The sequence below is a fragment of the Bemisia tabaci genome, chromosome 3, assembly GCF_918797505.1.
Source record: "Bemisia tabaci chromosome 3, PGI_BMITA_v3".
Lineage (NCBI taxonomy): Eukaryota > Metazoa > Arthropoda > Insecta > Hemiptera > Aleyrodidae > Bemisia > Bemisia tabaci.
Genome location: NC_092795.1, coordinates 23,772,036 through 23,789,461, shown reverse-complemented (window position 1 = coordinate 23,789,461; position 17,426 = coordinate 23,772,036). Strand labels below are relative to the sequence as shown.

Sequence of the window (17,426 nt, the reverse complement as noted above, 5' to 3'; positions counted from 1 at the left end):
AATCAAGAGTATTTTTTCTTATCAATGTTTTCAAGAGTCCGGACTCTCGATCCAATGTGTTTTTTTCAAGTTCTCACGAAAACAGTAACACATGTTTTGTGATTGCGGGAACAGCTTGTTTCCACTCTTCATTTATTTTTTAACTGATGTCAAAACTTCATAACGCTTTTAAATTTTTCATGATTCTCACTAGATTTTATTTAATATATTTGATAAATTTAAGATCGGAATTTTTAGTTGGTTCTGTTGAACAAATATAACATGAGAGGCAATCTTTGATTTTCCGTCAAAATAACGTACAAAAGAACCTCACTAGAGTCTCTGCTATTGTTATGCGATGTGTCACTGAGAGTGCGGAGAACAGTACAATAGAGGGTGACATCATGAATTTTTGTGAGTTAATTTACGTAATTTGAGACAAAAACAAATCTTTGAACTAAGCATTATACCATGATCCATTGAAAGTCATCCTAGCTGTATTTTGTTCATTTTGCAAAATATCGTTTTTGACTCGAAAAGATGTACAACTTCTTGAGTTCGGAACTATTCTAACCTGATGTTATTTTTCAAAAAGTGTGTAAGTTCATTCTTGTCTAGTTTAACTCAATTGGATCTATTTATACTAAAAGAAACCGAGCACCAATAATAGAATCAAAAGCATGCTAAAAGGCTCGCAAATCTGATGTGCATGAAGTTTCTTTAAATTTATTTCATTCGCGAACAAATCCTCACAGCATAAATATGTTCAACTGATGGACGGCACTCGAGGGGAAATTAATGTGATTATTTCCGGACATCCGGCAATGCCGCGGACGAAATGCTCAATTTTTATGCATGGCCGCAACAGCGCGAGCACTCAGGAGAAGATCGCGAGCTGATTAATTCGTGGTGGCTTAGCGGGATAAATGTATTTTAGCGGTGAATAATTCGGCCGCGAGGTAAGAATTAAGACTGCGTTGTCGTCTTCGGAGAGGAAGCGTTTATTTTAGCACCGTGCTGTAGCGGAACGGGTGAGTGCTCTTGTAAGTGGGGGTAGGTGAAATTACCGTCTAAAGAGCGCATTTATATTGCCACATAGAAAGGGGATTGGTGGCACGCGGGGTTTTGCACGAAAAAAAAAAAACCAGGGACAAACTTTGGTTTTGTTACTCCTTTCTTAAGTGTGTTTTTTTTTTTTTTAAATCAGGTTTCTCATGAGAGAGCAAGTCTTTGGGAGCAATTGGACGTATTTCTGTTAAACGGAAAACGGAACTAAGCGCCAAATTGAGTTCCTTTTGAAGATTTTAGAATCCGGTTAGCGCTTTCTGTCAAACGGAACTAAGCGCCATGGAAAAACATTGCGACTACAGCAGGTTGATTGTTGAAATTTGTGGACGAAGCTATAGACAAAGAAGACAAGAGGGATATGGAGGGATCCTATTGGTGGAAACGGGTGGTTGCAATGGACAAAGGACGTAGGTGATAGACTAACTAACGGCAACCCACGAGAGACCCGATAATTAGTCCATCATTTTCTCCCTTAGTCTATAAGAGCCACCCGTTTCCACCAATAGGATCGCTTCTTACTCTCTATGTCTTCTTTGTCTATCGCTTTGTCTATCAATTTCAATAATCAGTCCGCAGGACGGAACGAACATTGCGTTCCCCAACACCATGTCTTAATGCACATAGTTTCGTTTGATAGAAAAACGTCCAATTATCAGCCGGCAGCACGAGCACGGACAAATGCGCAGGAGTGCAGTTGATTTTGGAAAACTGGGAATCATCGGAAAACTCATTTGGTGTCCGACGCGGGCGGGGGTGGGGTAGGGGGCATACTGCCGTGCTCAGGGAAAACACCGTATGTACATTCAAAAGTAGCCAAATTTCCATCGACAAAAATGTTTATTTTTGATGCAAGTTATGAATATTTTTCCTCGGAATTTTCAGGATCTTTAGATGAAACTGCGAGACAAATTACCTGAAAAATTGGAAGGAAAATATTCATAAGTTCACCAGGAAAGTCGTGTTTTATCAAATGGCATTTGGCAATGCCTAAGGGTCATACGGCGTTTTTTCTTAGCACGGGTGCATACTGCCGTGCTGAGGAAGAACGCCGTATGAGCCATCAGACGTTGCCAAATTTTCTTTGATAAAACACAACTTTCCTGGTAAACTTATGAATGTTTTTCTTCAAATTTTTCAGATAATGTTGCTTCCAATTTCACCTGAAGTTTCTGAAAATTTCAAGGAAAAATATTCACAACTTTCTTCAAAAATAGATCTTTTCTGAGAGGAAATTTGGCAACATTCGAATGTTCATACGACGTTTTTCCTTAGCACGGGAGCATAGCTCACCGGCTGATTCATGCAAGCGGGAGCGGGAACGACAAAGTCGCGTGTTTGCCAATCACGCTGATTCACGGGCCCGCACTCAAATCCGTCTCGAATCCGCATGTTTATCGGGGCGCCCAGAAGAAATTGAATATTAATACTGAGTAAATATTTAATAGCCGTCGATTCGATGGATTGCTTGCACTCATGCTGCATCTTCCATGATCCCGGCTCCCTCCGCCCCCGCCCTCCGGCCTCGTCCCTTGCACTCCGTTTATCGTCTCTATGGCGGTTATAAACTAACAGAGCAAGGTAAAAACACCCTATGAATACGTGGACGTTGCCAAGTCTCTCGAAATAAAAATACAGTTTTCTGAGTAATTGGACGTACTTCTACGAAACAGACCTATGTGGAAGTGAGAAATATGGGTCGTGCTCGTTAGTCTCTGGCCGTAAGAGTGATGAGAATAATAAAGCGCCAGTGACGTCAGTGGCAACGAACGAAGGTAAGCTCGAGGGCGCGGCAGCGCGGCCATCGTCGTCGGGGCGCTTTAACTCGTGAGCCCTGTCCACAACGCTCTCTTGCCATGCCGCGGCTCATGAGTTCCGCACTCAGCTGCACTTAGGTCTGTTTGATAGAATGCAATATCCCGCTTTTCCAATTCTTCAAAAGGAACCACGCCCACTTTTACATTGCTTCTTATGCAGATTTATAGAGCACACCCCACATTTCTCATCGCCACATAGGTCTGTTTGGTAGAAATACGTCCAATTAATGCGTAAGCTTTTCCCTTGTCCCCTGTATTCCGTTTATCGTCTCTACGGTGGTTATAAACTAAAAGAGCAAAGGAAAAACACCCTATGAACACTTGGACGTTGCCAAGTCTCTCTAAATAAAAATACAGTTTTCTGAGTAAAATTAATGCGTAATCTTTTCCCTTGTCCCCTGCATTCCGTTTATCGTTTCTATGACGGTTATAGACTAACAGATCAAAGAAAAAACACCCTATGAACACGTGGACGTTGCCAAGTCTCTCTAAATAAAAGTAACATTTTCTGAGTAATTAATGCGTCAGTTTTTCACGCATTTGGAAACTGGAGAATTTGCATGTGAATTTTTTGGCGCTTCATCTAGGAGTGCTTAAGGAGCTGATTTTGCAATTTCTTAATAACTTTCTTCTGATATGGGAAGTAGTATATAAACGTCTTTAAAAGTGAATGGAAGAAAATGCACCGCCTTGCATGTGACGTCATCCGGCGGCATTACTCATTTGAACACATGTATTTTAACATATTAGATCATTATGCCCTAGCTCCTTAAATAATTGTTCAATTATTAGGGAACCAAGGTTATCCTCGTGTTCAGTTCACTTCGTACTTTCCACTTAAAGACGAAATTCCTCAAATTTTAGACACCTACAAATTCTCAATTCTACGCTATAATTACTCTAAAGTAACTGAACATTTCAAAGAGAAACATTTGAAACATGCTCTAAGATGCAAATTTCATCATCCATCTTAAATGCCCGGTTTCACGGTATCAACATGTTCATGGACAAACAACTTCATAATTTTGAAATTGCGGCAGTCCGGATGTACTGATCCTAATTACTCAGCCCTTCCCCTGCCATATCGTCCGTTAGGCAAAACGCCACACACGACTGTACGTCGATGACGTACCCTCGCTCATAAGGAGCTAAGAATCTCGGAGCTGGATAAACATTTATCTTGCCTGCAGTTTGTTTCACCGATTGGTTCAGCAAACAAACGTTTTGCGAGGTGCTGCCTCAGAGCAGCGCTGCCGCTTCTCATCGGAACATCGCATCACTCACCTTTCAACCAACCAGAGAGTCTGAAACAAATGCAACACTCTCGCATGGTGTGCGGATTTCTTAGGAGCGACTCCTCTTCAAACTTGACCCAAAAATTAATTCGCATTCGGCGAGTATGTGCTCGCAATGTTTGCTTCGCGCGCGAAATGAACAGCTTAAGCCTTTGTTCACAGAGCATTGTGTGCGTGTGTGTGTTTTGCGAGTCTAGGGGCTTATTGCAGTTGCGAATTGTTGTTGGTTCGACTTGCGATATACCCGGCCGAGGACAGCGGCGTGTTTTCTCAGTCTACTTAGCGTCGCGCCTCTAACGTAAGGGCGTATCTCTCTTCCTACATGAGCCCTGTAAAGCATTGAGTTAAACGGATCACAAGGCTCACGTGGATTTCAAGATACGCCCTTGCGTCGGAGCAGCGAGGTTATGAGCGTAATGATGTTTTTTCAACGGCAGGAAGCGCTTAGCGAAATCTGCGAGAACGAGTCAAGTTTTCTGGAGCGAGGAAACTTTTGAACTTCGCACTCTAAGAACGAGGTTCGACCCTGAGGCCCCTTTACTGCGACCTGCTGACTTTCTCTCAAAGAACGATACATGCAGAAATAGGGTTTCGACTGTGTTAGGACACAGAATGGCTCACGTGTAGGCCGATAAGTTTGAGGAGTATTTTCGTCCCCCCCTTTACTTTTAAGTCCCTTATCTTTTTATGTAGAAGAACTTACATTTCTAATAGAAATACACAAGATCTACGAAAAATATATTCAACCAGAATCAATCTTTTAGTAACAAATGTAGCTTTTGATGTAGCAAGAATAGTTCTTTATGCTCTGCCCTTTATATCAAGATTTTATTCAAAAGAAATTATTATAGAAATGATTATAATTACCCCATTGAACAAGATTACCACTTTAACTTGTATCATCTTGATAATAGTAACAGCAAGATATTCATTAAAAATAATAATTATCATCAACATGTATATATGTATACATTCCACTGTATGTATACTATTCCAACTGTAAATATATGATGACCTCAAACAATAAACCCTAAGATACCAATAGTCAATATAGCATAAATTATGCCCAACCTTCCAAATACCTCTAATTTTCCAGCCTCGCTGCTAATTAAATGAGAAACAATTCCAAACCCTGGTAAAATAAGAACATAAACTTCCGGATGACCAAAAAACCAGAACAAGTGCTGATATAAAATAGGATCACCTCCTCCTAGAGGATCATAAAAAGATCTATTAAAATTTCGATCTATTAACAATATTGTAATCGCCCCTGCAAGAACAGGAAGAGAAATCAGTAATAAAAATACTGTAATTAATACTGATCAAACAAATAGCCTTAGATATTCAAAGTTTATACCAAGAGTCCGTATATTAAAAATAGTAACAATAAAGTTGACTGAACCTAGAATTGATGAAACACCTGCAATGTGCAAAGAAAAAACAAAAATATTAATAACTATATTACTTTATGTATATATTATTCTACCTCTCCTTCTCTATTGCTAATGATTAATATATATATTATTCTACCTCTCCTTCTCTATTGCTAAGTATGACTAAAGAAAAAATCACTTGAACTAAATAATATCCTATCGTTGATTCCCTAGTGCTAGTGATATTTAAGTGCTGTTTATGTCAGCACTTAAATATTAATAACTATATTACTTTATGTATATATTATTCTACCTCTCCTTCTCTATTGCTAATGATTAATATATATATTATTCTACCTCTCCTCGAGTTAGGTTAGGTTAGCATGAAAAATAAAATTAGTTTGGCTAATATAATATTTTTCTACTTTTATGATCTCTAGGCTTTTCGAGATTTATGATCCTCATAGATTTTTCTTTAATTTGAATCTTAACTGATTTCCTATTTTCTTGATTTTATTATTAAGAATCTCGAGAACGAAGAACGATTGGAAGAACGATTCGGGTTTATTTACCCGTAGATGTCCGAGTCGGGTCAAATAGGTTTGTTGCAAGCGAGAGATACAGCCAAATAAATAAACTTGTACAAGTAGAATCGCATAAAAATCATGGCACATTAAAAAAATTTTAAATCCACTCCTGAGAGCACAATTTGCGTAGTTTATAACACGATTTTTCAGTTGTTGAACGGTTTGTTTATGGAGCTATAGGTAAAAGTGTAAAATCACACTTTGAAGAATAATTAGAAATTAAATTCGAAAAAACAAAGAAAAAATCGAAAGTCAACACAGCCGAAAACAAGAGAAAAGAGACGTTCTCGAGTCTCGTGTTTCGACTAATCTCCCGAATCTAAACGACACCATATTGGCAGGATAGAGCGGAGCACAACGAGTTCACGCCGCGCGCCATCGCGCCTTCAATTTTGCAGATGCAACACGGACATCCATCAAGTACGAATAGTTGTATCTCTGCGCCGTCAACAACGCGCGTCGTTTCCCTCGCTCTACTTCCATAATGCCGTGCTAAGGAAGAATGCCGTATGAACATTCAAGAGTTGCCAAATTTCCTTCGATAAACTGTTCATTTTTTGGGAAAGTTATGAATATTTTTGCTTTCAATTTTCAGAATCATTAGGTGAAATTGCGACCAAAATTATCCGAAAAATTGGGAGAAAAATATTCATAGGTTTACCAGGAAATTCGTGTTTTTTCAAAGGAAATTTGGCAACGAATGAAGGTTCATAAGGCGTTCTTCCTTGGCATGGCAGCATACTGTGTTGGAGCAAAGTTTTTAATTTTATCTGTTTGAAGCTATCCTAAATTATCTAGAAGTTTTGTTTTAAAAGGTATTTTATTTTCCTGGTTTTTTTTTACGATTTCTATATGCAGGCTCCTGATCGGAGGAAACCTGTACTTCCTTCTACGAACTCGACTCTACAGCAAAGAGCCCTGAGCTATGAGAGAAGGGCCGAAAAGCGAGCGAAACGTAATGAAATTACACTGGCGGGGATGAAAATCTACTCTTAACTCACTTAATCACTCCTTGGCCAAGGCTCGTCGTGCACTAGTCTAGGTTAGGCGCATGAAAAGCTCCCGCATGACCGATTTGGTCCCTCAATTCAGGAGTTGCCGAATCGCTAATAAATCTGGAGATTTTTTCCTTAACGTAAAAGGGTTGTAAATTTCGACGATTTATAGGAATTTTTGGGTTTACGATGGATAAGTTTCCACGAAAAGACGTACCGTATGGATGAAAAAAAAATCTAATTTGATAGATCATTTCCTGACATTTTCCTGATTTCCCTGACAAATTTTGATGGAATTCCCTGACATTTGAAGATATTCAAGATGGTTAAAAAGACATAATTACAAAGATTTTTTAGGCAAAATTTGTTTCCGAAACGTTAAACGAATTCCAGAAAGCAAAAAAAGGTGATGTAACAATTTTCCTTGACATTTTCGCCATTTTCCTTGACATTTCCAATTTTTCCCTAACTTCTTTAAATTCCATGACATTTCCCTGACTGTGGACACTCTGAGTACAATACGTATGATTCGTTCCCTTGTTCGTCAAACAGGGGTCAAATTGACGCGGCGCAAGGCTCGATTGAAATAAAAGTAGTTTCCTTAATTTTAGAGCCGGAGACCGGTGCTTCGGAAAGAAACACTACAAAATCATTACTGCAGTAACTTACATTATTGCACACTTATAAAAGTTTTTGAAAAATAAGAAACAGATTCTGCCTTGGAAGAATTTTTTTTTATGACGTTTGAAAATTTTACGCATCAATATTTGAGGGAGATGTTCTTTCATGTGTTCATACGTCTGAGTCAATTCAACAATGAACATAGTGATTAGTGCTCAGTGCATCTTCGTGCATTGCACTATTAATGGGCTGTTTCAGTCAAATCGTCGCGCACTTCGTAATAATGTAATTATATGTTTGTTTTCCTAATTTTGCGAGTATGATATTCTAAACATGAGATATTCTCATTCGAAACAAGGAAAAACTAAGGCTCGGAAAAAAAATTGTCTGTTGTCTTTTCTCAGCTCTCTGTGCGAAGATAAAATTTTTTATTTACCAGAGCAGTCCAGCAAATGTGTTCATAAAGTTCTGGAATTGTGGACTCTCGGCTACCTGCGTTCGTCTCATAACTTCTCTCATCTTGTTACATTTTACCCAGAGGCACAAAGGCCAAAGCTGGGTCCCGACGATACGGAAACTTCCAGCCATGAGTATTGGAAGGAACGGGGAGTAAGGAGAAAATAAGGGGCACTTGTGTCTACACACAAGTACCCCTTATTTAGCGAGGATAAGACTGTAAACTCTCGTCGGATGATAAGATTCACTCTACCTGCAAGCTATACTTATCTTTATTTATTATGTCATTCTGGATTATACTTGTAAAAGTCTCAGAGTATCGCTAATGAATCGTTTCTTAAAAATAAATGAAACATTTTTACTTCTTCGTGTAAAAGTGCATAATGAGCTGAGTCGATTGTATGTTTCACATTTTTCTTCTATTGAGAAGTCAAAAGAAAGTATAGATTTGAAAAAGAGAAAGTTGACCGCTCTGCAACGTCAAAGAGTGACATTTTCTATTATTAAAACACTTGTACCATGATAAAAATCTCTATATAAGGGATAACCAGAATCAATTTCACTCCGAAAAGTATTTTGGAACGGCCCCTAAGTTGTATTCCTAAAAAGTGTTCCCACCTCAGACCGAGCTCAGGCTGTTCGCTCTAAAATTTCTGCCTGTGTCGAAAAAAAGGAAGAAAATACGGTTATGCAAAATATCAATACCAATAAATTTAAACCCTTCGAGTACTCCAGGAAACCGGCCAGTCCTCGTCGCTCATTTCCAAACAAATACCTCAGAGAGCGATGAATAGCGAAATAAATGATCTCCCTACCAACGGCACCACGCAAACGGAGGGCTCCTCTCAGAATACCGCCTCCCACGCTTTCACAAGTGCCGAGTGCCGAGTTGGGGCTTACTTCAACGCGGACCGCTTCGAATTTTCAACAATTTTAAGCCCCTGGACTCGTTCTCATTCGAGGGGCCGAAAAATTCTGCGCGCGTAATCTTGGCGATGGGGAGTCAGCGTCAGGGGCCGGCGGAGAGGGCGCACGGATGGAATAAAAACGACACGTCTCTCACGCTCCGCCCCGACGCTTTCGTGTTAAAACCGCGTGACTCCCCAAAGTCGACGCCGAGCGGATCCGCTGTTTTGTTCGCCGGGGGGATCCGCTCCCTTTGCTCGGCGGTCCCGCGACCCCCCTCTTCCTCGGCGGATGGTGAGCTGACTTTGATAAATGATAACTCATGCATAAATTACACCCTACGCCGGACTTCTCAATTTCGCGATTTTGGGAAAGTGGCCGGCCGGCCGGCCGCCACGGAGAGCGGGAGGAAAGGGGGTGAAAGGGGGGGGGGAAGGGGTGGAACGCCCCGACACCCGCAGCATTGCCAACATGATACGTAAAATGTGACCAGGAACAGTCTACTGCAATCGACGTTGCTTTGGGTTTTATTTCTTTGACGGTGAACTATACTGCCGTGCTAAGGAGAAATGTCGTGGGAACATTCGAGAGTTGCCAATTTTACGTGGGTGAAAAATGTATTTTTGGGGAAAGTTATTCATATTTTCCGTTGAAATTTTGAGATATTTTAGATCGAATTGCGAATGAAAATAGCCGGCCGCCGCGGAGAGTCTAGGGATAGGGGTGGAACTCCCCGACACCCGCAGTATTGCCAACATGATACGTAAAATGTGACCAGGAATATTCTAACTGCATCGACGTTGCTTCGTGTTTTATTTCTTTGACAGCGAACTATACTGCCGTGCAAGGAGAAACGCCGTGGGAACATTCGAGAGTTGCCAATATTCCGTATGTATTTTTGGGGAAAGTTATTAATATTTTTCGTTGAAATTTTGAGATATTTTGGATCGAATTGCGAATGGAATTATCTGAAAATTGAAAGAAAAATATTCAACACTTTTCCAGTAAATTCGTTTTTCAGTGAGGGAAATCTGGCAATATTTAAAGGCTCATACGGCGTTATCCCTTGGTACGTACACTACATGAACGCCTTTAAACTTTCTAGGATTTCAATCTGGTTTATGGAGAATAGATTCACAAAAGTTCAAAGCAGAATGTTGCTTCGTTTTCGATTTAAAAATAAACATCAAGAAAAAAATTAGGAAACCTTTATGTTAGGCTGACCTCGGTTAGATACTTAACGGCTTGACACTTTTTGTGATTTTACTCTGGATTATGAAGAAAATCGACGGCGTAACATACCTCGTTTGCGGTGTCTGAAAATCTCCACCTCTATGTTATTTTGTTAAAGGAGAACAAATTGACACCATTCCTTGAAGTTTTTGCAGAATTTTCCTCTCGCAAAGAAAAATGATCACGGTAGTTTTAAAGACTAGCCGTTGAGTAGTTCTCCGTTTAAAAAATAAAGTATAACAGGAAGTCTGTGACGTCAAAAACCGAGTTATAGGATTGCCGACTTGGTTTCAGGAATTATTGGACACATAAAGATGGGTCAAAGTAATAAAGAGGACTAAAAGAGGTAGGACAAATTTTCTTTTGGACCAAACTAACCACTGGACAAAAATGTAAAATGGACCAAAACAAATTGGAAACAAAAACATTGGACAAAGATTCTTATAACCGTCGACTTACACCGTCAATATATACACAAAAGTCCAATGCAATTGCTCCATTCCGAAACTTTGTGATTGAGATAAAGGAATATGACGTGTTGCAATTGCCTTGATTTTTGGACCCTTCGGCGCAACACCGAATTAAACCAAAATCAGACAGGCATAAAATTCCTGGATGGATGATGGAAAAACACGGAGAGATAAGGAATGCGAAAAATCTCGCGGAAGTAGGACGATGGGCGAAATAACTGGAGAACTCTAAGAGAGCATTATTCAGCGTTGTATTTGTAAGACCCCGGCCCCGAACGACTAGACGCGAATTCACTCGCATCTTACTGAATTATTTAAATGCACAAGAACTGGAATGTTACGGGATCTGAGGCTCCGACAAACGAACGATAAAAGCACCCTCAGCCTTGCCAAATGATCCCGCTTTTAATCGCGAATAACTGTTGCAGACGCATATTAAGATGAACCTAGACAAGAGATGCACGAACATAGATACCGACGACTACAGTTCGAAACCTCGTATCTCTATAAAGTTTTTCAAAATTTCCACTCTCATTTTATTTTTCGAACAGAGACAAGCTAACTTTGCGGCTTGATGTGTTTACAGAATATCCTGCCAATCGAGAAGAAAAATCAAGGAAAGTTTTTAAAACAATTATATCAGTTAGTTTTCCAAAGTTTTTGGAAGCCTGCAACGTCGCAAACAGAGATATTCACATAACACGGAGAAAAATTTTTCCCCAAGAAGACGGCCTCTGTCAAGTGATGTAATGCGTAAAAGAGGCGGAATTAGAGATCTTAATGCAATACACCATACCCATACCCATTTATAGTACCATACACTTGAAAAAAGAGATCGCAACGGAAACTTAAGACGGGTATAAGTCAAAGAACGCTTCCTAACCTTTTCAGAGTTCGACATTGAATTTACCGGTCTAGGGTTTGGACGCAAAATGCAGTTAGTGTGCGATGCTAACGCTGGGTAGATTAGGAAACGTCTTTCTTAACGTCTCTGATGCAAACTGTTTCTTTTTGTGAAAAAAATAGATGCAATCGGTTAAGTTCATTTTTGAGCTAATTTTCAGCCGTAATTACGTTACTTTTCGAAAATCTTGATTCCAACACATTCCACACTAAAACTTTCAAAAGCTTTTCCTCATAAGTATATTGTCTGAACCACAAACTTCAAAACACCCTAATTCAAGTTTGGTATAATGGGTCGTTTTTTTTTTTTTTACCAAAACGCACATGAAGCACTTCTCTGTACGCAAACATTAAAACGTCCATTCTAAGTTTTCGAGCACTGGGGTCTCTTTATGCGTGGATAGGTACGTTACCTTTCCACGACGTTATCACCAAAAAATGGACATGATTGTTTCAAATTTGCCACAACGAATTCATTTTTGGGCAGGAGTATTTTGGCATATTTTTGTACAATATTTTAAAAACATATTCTTCACAGAGATAAAAACAAATCACACACGGATTTGACGCAATAGTAATTTGCAATTCTAAAATCGTGGAACGCAGTAGGAAATTTACAACAGCGTAAACTGAGATATGCGGTATCGTAGTTTCGATATCAATATCTCATTGGAAAAGTTGCGCTGTGTGTTAACCTTAAAGTTGACATTTTGCAGTTTGTGAATTGCGCTAAAGAGACTCACTTTGAGGAAAACGTATGCGCTTAAGCTCTGCACTCAAAGATCAAAGAGCTAAAATGCAGAATCGGTAGGAAATATGATAAAGAAGAAGTCGTTTTTAAAACGGTCCCACTACTGCACTTACGTTCGAAGCGCTTCGAGCAGCTTAGAGCAGCTGGCCATTCATGCCAGATTTTCAAACAAGAGAAACTCCTAAAAACTGGATGGGATCACAATAGTATCATACTTAACAAAACTGATTAATTTTAAGGTTTTGGCGGATTATGTTTACTTTTTTGGTACAATCTTAGTTGTGAAATTACAATCATAGCACCTTTATGAGAAAAGTGTAAACACCTGGTTTAATACAGGTTGCAAGCGCTTTAAAATAGAGGTGACTTTGAATAGGAAAGTAGTTATTGCCAACTTTTGACGATCATAACCTGCACAACTTGATACGTAAATTTTGACGGAAAATACTGAATTTTCAATAATAATACTCGTCCTGGTAAAAATATTAATCCTCGATAGTGCTTTTCCATTTAAGCGATTTTGGATTCAGTATTAGCGTCGAGTAGTCAAAATATATCAATCCTCACCTCATGAAAGCTTCATTTTATCGGATTCCAGGAGCAATTGGATTTTATCAGGGGTGGGCTGGACAAGCTCCCGATTCGCCAATTCTCGCTAGCTAACTCCTGAGTTCCCAGGGGATAAACGTGACCAATGAGTGGAATATAAACGACGAGAACCTTGCACTTTCTATCGACTAAGGGTGAATATCCAGCCAGCAGGCATCGAGTTCCTTCGCTGTTGCTTAGAAAAAAAGATCGTACGTAAGCAGTCAGGGTCGTATTTATTGTCATTCCTTAAACTAGTTCCTTCCCTTCGGAGCCCTCATTTGTTTTACACTGGGATTAAGGGAGGTTTCAGCAACGCATAAAATAGCATAAATCAAACGGACAATTTTTGCCAACCTTGAGTAAAGTTCTGCAGTGTGGAAATGGATCCTTGAAAGGGATTAGAATGATCTACCATTACAGAATTCAAAAGACGGAAAAAAATATATTCCGAGTTTTGTATCTGAGCGACACCTCGCTGGCAACAAAGAGCGAAGCATCGCGAGCTCACGCCTCGCGCCAGGGCGCCTTCAATTCTGCAGACGCAACACGGACATCCATCAAGCACGAATAGTTATATCTCTGCGCCGTCATCAATGCGCGTTGAGGTGTCGCGTCTTGGACTCGTGGTGTTTAAGGAACGATTACAGAATTTACAGATACGGTTCCCAGCTAAGTAAAACTTGGGTTTCCCTGGCTATATCAGATCAAAAGCAAGATGTTCAACCGCCCTCACACAGTCAAAAATGATAGAAAGAATTATTGGCTATAATGTTCCACTTGATACAGCAATAAGTTAAAGGTTTGTGGTTTTAATGTCTTGCAAATGACAGAAAAAAGTAATTACGAGGAAGTTGCAACATTGTTTTTTTTCACTCAGCTGGAACAGGAAAAAGTTGAATGAAGAAACACCTTTATATGTGTTTAACGCATTTTTATAAACTGGGGGCTACACTACCTAACTACTTCGCGGTCTAAACCCTGAAGTGCTTCGCGCCCCAGGTGTTATGCGTTACGCTTAACTCTTGTGATTTTAATTTATAGAGTATACATATTATTGACTATGGTGCAAAAAATTATCAGATCAATTATTCCGCTCTTTCGGAACAAAATTCACTCCTCATTTATAAAGTTCGGGTTTTCTGAGGGCAAAATAGAAGACCACCCTTGAAAATAAGAAAATACTTTTTCTGGTACGTCCATAAAAACACGTACCTGTACAAGAAAGCTACATATTGTGATCTCCCAGCCAAAGTTCAAGCGCCATGCGACGTTTAAAAATTTCCGCCGTCATTCAATTTTTTTTGCAAAGAAATTTTTGCTTAAATCTGTTTGAAATTTCACTGAATTTTATCGGCAGCACAAAGAAAATTCAGTGAAATTTCAGGACAGCTTAGTCGAACAATTTCTTTGTAAAAAAATAAAATGGTGGCGGAAATTATTAAACGTCACATGGCGCTTGTGATACAATGACCGGAAGGTGACGACATGTTATTTCTAAAATTAGCCAGACATAATAGACTATATACATTCAATGGGCAGAATACATTCCAAATGGACTCCAGAGTGATATGCACTCGAGAATTCACCCAGAAATTTCTCAGAGTATTCTTTCTAACTGTTCCTTAAACCCGAGAACACGGTCCGGGGCCGAGGGTGTCGAATGGAGCCCGGGGATTAAAAGGAACTTCATGAAAGCACCGTGGCGTTAAAAGAGCGCCCGTTACGATGGTCGTAATTAGCGGAACGATGGTCATAAAACTCAACGGATGGGCGCACCGCCGTTGGAATGATTTATCCGCGGTCAAACGATATGACGTAATAAGCACACAAAAAAGGAAAAAACAAGCGGGAAGAGCCCCGTAAAAAACGACAACTTTATCGGGGAAGAATCCTGCCGTAAAATATAAGCGCTGAGGATTAATTATTTTTACGTTCGTGGGAAGATGTCGACGGGGCTTCCAAATTACGTCATCAGCCGTACAACTTCCGGGTAGAGAATTTTTTTTCGCATAATTTTGCGCTCCTCCCGGTATTAGCGTGGATTAAATGGACTACATTTTGCAGTTAATATTCCAGGCTCATTTTAGGAACAACCTATGTGCCATTACATTCCGTATGCAGAGATGAGCTTTTATGGGAGAACCTCACGGAGAAAAAACTTCCAGCGTGGGACCCGAAGTTGAGGTCATGTGGATCTCTGAAGTTTTCTGATCACGCATCCGAAAATTTGAGGTCGAGCTACCGAAGTTCGGGTCAGACATCGAGGCACTTCGGTATGTACCGGAGTACTTCAGATGTGTGACCCGAACCCTTCGGTACATATCGAAGTACTTCAGATGTCTGACCCGAACTTCGGCGGCTGGACTTCAAGTTTTTAGATACGTGATGCGAAAACTTCAGAGATCCATATGACCTCAACTTCGGGTCCCACGCACTAAGTTTTTTTTTCTCCGTGTAGGCTCATTTTAGGAACAACCTATGTGCCATTACATTCCGAATGCAGAGATGAGCCTTTATGGGTGAACCTGAAATAGTTGTTCCTCGTTTGAAAACTGTAGTCCAACTGATAGTTGGATTTGATTTCGTTACGTGCATTTTGATCACTAAGGAATACCTCCTTGAATCAAATTTCTACCCCTAACTTTGTTCATCCGCAAAAACTTCCCATACTCATTAAAGCACGTATGTATGATTTTTGTGGTCGAAGGATATTTTCCTAATTTCGGGTTAGTAATTGAGAAAATATGAGGTTTTTATAAATACGTTACCACTGGCCATAATTTTAGATTATACTGGAGGATATTAAAGTTTTTTCTGGGAAACCCTCAAACTTTAAAAATAATTTTTCTCCCTCGAAGCCACAAATATGTGACTCATCGTTTTATTTTTATTTTTTCATAAAATTTCGCAACTGACTGATACTCTGAAATTCATGACTCCGCACTTTGTGGTGGAGAGCAAGCGAGATTAGAAAAAGTTTGGCTAAATAAATTTGCACGGTTCTTCATAACTTAGTCAGGAAGTGACAAGTTTGAATATAATTCAATTTCGACCCGAGATGTAGCGTAACGTATTGGGGTGGTCAAAAAGGGTACTTATACACTATCTATCGAGGTGATATCCAACCTCTCGCAACCCGTCACTTTATAGTTTGTTCTTTCCCTCGTCATCGCGAGCTGCAATACTTTTATTCAAAAGTTGTTAATATGCTTCCGGAAGACACACGTTACACGTCCAAACTTCGGTCGCATATATTTTTCCGCAAGGATGGATGCTTTCAAGTTAGCGAACAAGGAAATGCAGCAGTTAAATTTCCAACGACATTACAATAATTGGACTCCACTTTGCAAAAAAAAACCAGGAGCATTGCAATATTGCTACGGTCGTGCGACTTGTTTTTAACGATAAATTAACGGGAAGTAGAATCAGTTAACCTGGAAAATAAATTACGGGGATACTTTTTTTAATTACAAAACAATTCACCCGTAAGATGATAGAATTTGCTAAAATTTCAAAATTTCTGTCAAAATAAAAAGAGTTGTCCAGGAGTCCACGAGGACCAAATATACTTAAGCGATATCAGACCAAGTCACATCAAGATCGAAACTTAAAAAGAGGTTTGTCATATTTCTCATATGTTGCATAGCTTTGTGACATTAATGAGATATTTCATTGAAATTTCCAATTTTTCACGCTTTTCATTTCACTTAGGTCCAAATAATTCTCTGCGTTCCAGACAGTGGCGTGGCGTGCTTTGCGACGTATCGAATGATCTGCCATTTAAACCTATGGAAAAAGATCGATAAACAGGGTGTTTGCGGCGAACACCTTAATAATCGATTCTTTACCATAGGTTTAAATTACATATCAATCGATGTACCGCAATTCACGCCACGCCACTGGTTCCAGATTAAGTGACCGAAACTACTGTGTCTGAATCGTGAACTTACGAGTGCTAAAGCGCACGAGTGAAAGAAAAAGAACGACAAAGAACGAAATCCGGCAACATCTCCGGACGGGGCACTATTTCAACGCTAACCAAAAACTGCACGGAGCACTCAAGCGAGAGACCAAAGAATAATTTACGCGCTAAAAATAATTTAAATTTACCGCGATCTTAGTGCCCTTCCCTCTGGAGCCCTCTCGTCTTAAAACAAGGAACGCCCGGAAGACGTAGTCTGCATCCGCGGGTTATAGGTATAAATCCTGATATTGTAAATGGGGTGCTCTTTAAGGGAATCATTTTGTGCTATTACGAGTGGTTGCGATGTCGCGGCGGTGAGGGGCGGTATGGGGGTGGGGGGGCGTGCGATAAGGGTGAGAGGGGGCAATGAATGGCCGTTCTAAATGATGCATCAACGGGTTCAATTTTTCTCCCGGTATT

General features: G+C 39.8%; 1 protein-coding gene and 1 pseudogene across 2 annotated transcripts in view; both read right to left on the bottom strand.

The window, feature by feature from the left end:
- The window catches only part of LOC109031015 (neuroligin-4, X-linked), a 649,145-nt gene that overhangs the window by 125,999 nt on the left and 505,720 nt on the right, over positions 1 to 17,426 (bottom strand). The window lies entirely within an intron of this gene.
- Positions 5,107 to 8,251, bottom strand: LOC140224138 (cytochrome c oxidase subunit 1-like; annotated as a pseudogene).